Below are 5969 nucleotides of genomic sequence, written 5' to 3'. Positions count from 1 at the left end.
CGCCTGTACGCGGGGCGTATAGGGCTCCGAAATCGTCACTGCATGCGTCATCCGAAGTGTCGACACTTATTGCCATACGCGGGGCGTACTCGAGTACGCTGGGCGTACTCTGGATGAGTCCGGTGACTCGTCTTCGGATAAGGCCGGTATTTAATAATTAAAATTAATTATTAATTATTTAATAAACTTCGAAAATTCATATCTCCTTCATACGAACTCCGTTTTCGACATTCTTTATATCCACGTGAAGGTGAGACTACGCTCTACAACTTTCGGTTAGACACTGTCGGCTAATTTTGAATTTATTTTTAGTATTTATTTTTAATAGGCCGGGACAGAAAATTTCGTTATAAATTCATATCTTCTTCGTTTGACGTCCATTCTCGCCTAACTTTTTGTCGCTTTGATACTAACAATGAGATCTTCGATTCTCGTTTAGATCACTAAGGCTAAATATCGCTCTAACGTAAATTTCACTTTTTACGTTATTCAGCGGTGCGAGTTCTGTCGCGAAACTTCGACAGGTCATAACTTCCTCGTTATAACTCGGATTTCTGCATTCTTTATATCTTCGGAAACCTTGTTTCAACTACTACAACATTATCTAAAGATATCAAGTTTATTTTACACTTAAATTTTGACGCTTATTTTTATTCTTAATTAATCAAACCACATAATTAAGCAATTAAGCACAAAACACATAATACTCAAATAATACAATCTTATTATTTCAAAACGGGTTACAATGGTTAATCTAGACCATTACATTGCTAAAAATGGCAAGCCTGGAAACACAGGCGTTACAGATTGGCCATAGTCAACTCGGTTGACCAAATGGTAAAGAGAAAGGCTAAGTCTGAGATAGTCTCATGTGCCATTACCAAAGGGTCTATATGTTTTATTGCCAAAGGGAGAGACACAGATTGAGAAGCTGCCATATTTACCTGAAAGATGATAAGATTGATCAAGTCAAAAAGTTTGACTCTACGTCAGTTAAAGTCTACTGACTAACTCTATTAAGTTCCTATTTGGAGATTCTTATTACATAATGTGAATGGGTCACATGTTGATGTTTTTAAGAATCAAAGAAAAGATAGGAAGCTTAAAGAAGTATATGCTAATTCTGATTGCGAAGATGGGTTTCAATCACATGGTTCAGTGATCAAAATTTTGAGCTGTTGCTTGAGAGTTATGATATATTACTTAGGAATAGATAACAACAAGGTTTTCATATGGATTGTAACGATAAGTTTTTCCGCAAAGTTTTAAAATAAAAAAGGGGTTTGAATTTTGTTTATTTTAAAAATATCCTTACAATGGAATTTGTGAAAAGTTGTTGCTTATATGTTTCCAGTAGTAGCAATATTGGAAAGTGGATTTGATTCTTTCATTTGTGGTAGTGTCTGAATTTACCAAATGAGGAAAGGTTCTTATCAATTGGACTGAAACTTGGAATCCTACAAGCTGTATTATATGATGGATGAGAATTTTCATCTTTGGAAAATTAAGATTAATTCCTTATGTGAACAAGGATAGGACTAAAGGGATCGAGTACACATGCTTCTACACTGGTCAAGTCCACCACAAAGATTGATAAGACTATTCGTCATGATTTTCTAAAGCTTAGTAAATATGGTTATACTTATAGGTTTAAGTATAATTCTGAAGCATTGAAAAGTTTTCAATGTGTGACAGAACGAATGGAAAAGAATCAGATTAGGTAGAAAGATAAAGGTTTCTCAAATCTGAAAAGATGGGAGAGTACTTTAGTATCGTGTTTTATGATCATCTTAATGATTAAGATACCATATCACAAATTCATACTCTAAGGATATCTTAGTGCATTGTTATGACTAAAAAGAGGGGTCATGAATTGTTGGAATGGTTAAATTCAAGAAGACGAATCATACTTCGTTGCAAAACAACTATTAGAGTCATACTCCAAGATTGTAACATTGAGTGACATAAAGTAAGCTTTAAAACACTTATCAAATGTAGTGTAAAATGTTTTCTACTCCTGTACATTTGAAATTGGTAAGTGTGATGTCTTGGACAAGACAAAGACCAACTAAGACCAATTGTATGAAGTGTTTATCTTGATAAGAATCCGCACTATCCCTTGAATATTTGTTTTGTCAAGGAATGGTCCTTGACTAGGGAAACTTATATGTCAAGATGATAGTGGGAGTCTTAAAGATCCTGAAAGGATTTCAAGATTTAATCAAGAGTAAAACCTATAGTTTATCACTAGCACGCGACTTAAGGTTTACAACCTATCGTGTTGACATAATTCTTATTTCTGTGCCTACTTCAAATAAGTTGAATATGCATGTGAGTTATCAGAGTTCAACTTGGAAGCAATGGTGGGCTGTTGTGCTACCAAGTGGCAAGAAATTAAGATTGAACAAGTTCAATCCATATGAGTTTGAATTTGTCACTAACCTTGTCTTGTGATTATCGTTTTGAGAAATTAACATGGATAGGAACTCATACACCATAAAATCTAAGTGTCATAAGGTTTCTCTCCGATTCATAAGAATGATGGTGAGGAAACGCTTTCACTAAGTAGATTTTAAGTAGATAGCAATTGTGCTATTTGCATTTTCAAAAGTCGTTAGTGGAGCGTGTGTGGTTAACCGGCACACTAACATGGACTTGTGAGAAATGGAAAAGGTCTAAGAAATTGAGACTATGATTACGGCATCCCTTTTCATAATTCTTGAAATTGTTTAGACACACATGTGAGTTATCTACGGAAGGGTGTATGAATCTAAATTTTAGAAGTCCAACCGATTTCTGAATACATGTCAAAGCTAGTGGGAGCATAAGTGTTATGCTAATAATCATCATGTTAGTGGAAGCATGATAATTATGATTAGTATTGCAAGCTAGCAATGTTAATTATAGAAAAAAAAAGTTTCAATTCGTGAAGTTGCAGGGGTTGAAAAAGTCGTTTTGCTATAATTAAGGGAGAGAAAATTATACTTCATTTTAATTCTAGAAGCTTAGATTGAGATTTTAATCATCTTTAGTCAAGGACATATATATGAATTTTATGTTTGAATGGTTCGACTTAAGGAAATTCTATATATATATATATATATATATATATATATATATATATATATATATATATATATACTGCATTCTCAAAATTCGATTATGACTACGGCATCCCTCTTCATAGTTAAATTTTGAAAACTTGGCGAATAAAAAATATTGTAGCAAAAGACTGGTCTAATATCATGTCTTTGTGTGAGACATCATGAATCGTGTTCCATATGCTTCGGATATAGGATCGATTTCATGTGCTATAATATTCATCCTTTCTAAATTTTCCAAATGCTCAGGGCATTTAGAAGGGAAAAGTGTAGAACTGGATATGACTAAAGTGATTAAGCAATTGTCGAGGACAATCCGAGGTTTGCCAAAGATTGGTTGCTCAGGACATTTGGAAGTATAGTGTTAATCTTGGTAGGACCATATTGACATTTTCTGAAAAGAGGTAACTCTTGTTCAGAAGTGATAGTCAAAATGGGACTATGGAGATATCTGCATAGGTGGAAGTTATTCTATCTGTGTAACATTAGAAAAACTTAATGCAAGAAGGATGTTCAAAGCAATGTACTTTGAATATGAGACTTCGTTTCCATAGAGTTGATCTCCTTTGGAATCCTCTGTAATGACTGATGACAAGGTCTTTGGTGACCTTGCGCATAATCATTATGAGAGGATCAATGCATATAAGTTTAAAGTCTAACAGATTTTTGGTAAATGGTAGAAATTAGAAATTCTTACATTTACAATAAGGATTTGGGATTGTGAAATGAGCAACATTGGAATCATGTTCAATTGATCTACTTCACAAAGTAAAGATCATGGACAAACATAGTGTGCATACTTGAAGTATGGCATAACTATTGTTTAGAAAAACAAAGTGTACATGCTAGGAGCATGGGATAACTATTGTTTTATTCAAGTATTAAGTTGATTATTTGAAACATTATACAATGAATAATGTGTAATCAATATGGTGATAAATAAAAGGTGGTTTTATTTATATTCAAAAGGGTTCTGAGACCATATTGGATTCGATTATTATTGTGTTTCACTTTGCATGTTTTGACTTCCAGAATAGCTAGGTTATTCTTTTGAATGACTAAGTTATTTAAACATTCCACAGTTGTTCATATGTTGGAAGTAGGTATGAATTAAGACTGTCATGAATCGAGGTTGTATGGCTAAATGTGTTTAGACATAGCAATGGTTGCTACAACATTCATGAGTGCTCATAAGTTATGAGTATTGGATTAAACCCACGCTCACTTGTATCACTTCATGGAATTTATCTCGAGTGATCGTGAGACGGTAATATCATATAAGTCTTCAAACCTAGAGATATGAGTTGTTACCTATGAGTTGGTTGTGCATTGATTGCACGTAAACGCATCAGTAACTTGATGTTATAAAACGTGCATTTGTGTACAATTCAACAAGTAGTAGAACAAGCATATGAGTCGAAGTTTATCTGTTCCTTCTAGAAATAGAAGCGATATCTGGGCCCCTCGATGATTTTGTGTTGACCCATGTACCGGGCCCGGTCAGAATCTAATTGATGTGTTCAATTTAGTTCTTTGTCAAACAAATCAGAAATTGAGAAACAACTGCCAGATAATAAGTAAGACATTGTTCCATGTATTTGTCCGGCTGATATCATGAGAACAGAGGATTGTATGATCACTTATCTAAAATGGCGCTTCATAGTTCAACAGAGTTTTCGAGAGCTACGATTGCTGGTTGGTTCCTGAAGTAATATACGAAAATACAGTTATTAGACTTATCCAAGTGGAAGACTATTGGATAAGGTGTCTAAGTCCATAACTTATTTGGTATATACTTGACCCGACCTGGCATGCTCCATTTGGATTGCACTTCACCCGAATAATTTATATGGATAAACTTATGAGAATAGTATGCTTATAATTTATTAATATATTATAAGTTATAATATATTAATATAAAGTCATGTTATTTAATTAGTTTTAGTCATAAATTAATTATGAATTAATTTAGTGATTAAAAGGAAGACTAATTAAATATGGGCTATTGCATTTTATATAATGTGGGCTTAAACTCATTAGGAATGGGCTAAGCATGCATGGGGGTCCATGGATGATCCATGGAGCTTTTAACCCATGGATCCTTGGAAAGGAAAAGACATGGGTTATTAGGGTTTACCCTAATCCTCCACACTATATAAAGATGCACATATTGCAAGAAATTGCAACTAGTTGTGTGAGAACTAAGGGTGGCCGATTTATACATAAGCATATTATTCTCTCAAGGTTTTTCCAAGTTTGTGGTGATTTGTGATTCAACTTGAGGCATTCACATTATTGGTGCTAGGCTCTCAAACTCCAAGCAATCAACCACCATCAAAAGGTATGTATTTCTACTAGTAGTTTTATGATTCATAATCCTTATACTATGCTAGTTAGGAAGAAACCTTGGAAATTATTATTTGCATGTATTTTAGAAGAAAACATAGATCCAAGGTTTATAGGGTTGCATGCACACCATAGTAGTGTTAGAATGCTCAAAACCCAACAGCAACATACTGCTTCAGGCAGATCAATGAACAGATAGTTTCCGTGTTTAGGTCGGTAATGATGAATTGAGTCTTCAGGTGTATGAGAAGTATCTAGACGTTGGAACCCCAGATATCAGAAGTTGAATAGTTAGATGAGAGACAAGAAAACTGGGTATGATGTAAGACTATAATGATTCTTGTAGCATTCACTTCTTTGCATTGGGTTCTGTGGCGATGGGTAGCCAGCCTATTATGATCGGATGGATCAGAAGAATTAGATGAGCCATGAGTGGTAGTATAGTTAGAAGAGTTATTTTCGGAAGAGGTATCCTACATATGTCGCGTGGGACTGCTGAGTGTGTTTTGGCTCAACAAACGA

Source organism: Lactuca saligna, chromosome 1 (assembly GCF_052625555.1).
Source record: "Lactuca saligna cultivar CGN05327 chromosome 1, ASM5262555v1, whole genome shotgun sequence".
NCBI lineage: Eukaryota > Viridiplantae > Streptophyta > Magnoliopsida > Asterales > Asteraceae > Lactuca > Lactuca saligna.
Note: the sequence above shows the minus strand (reverse complement) of the source record.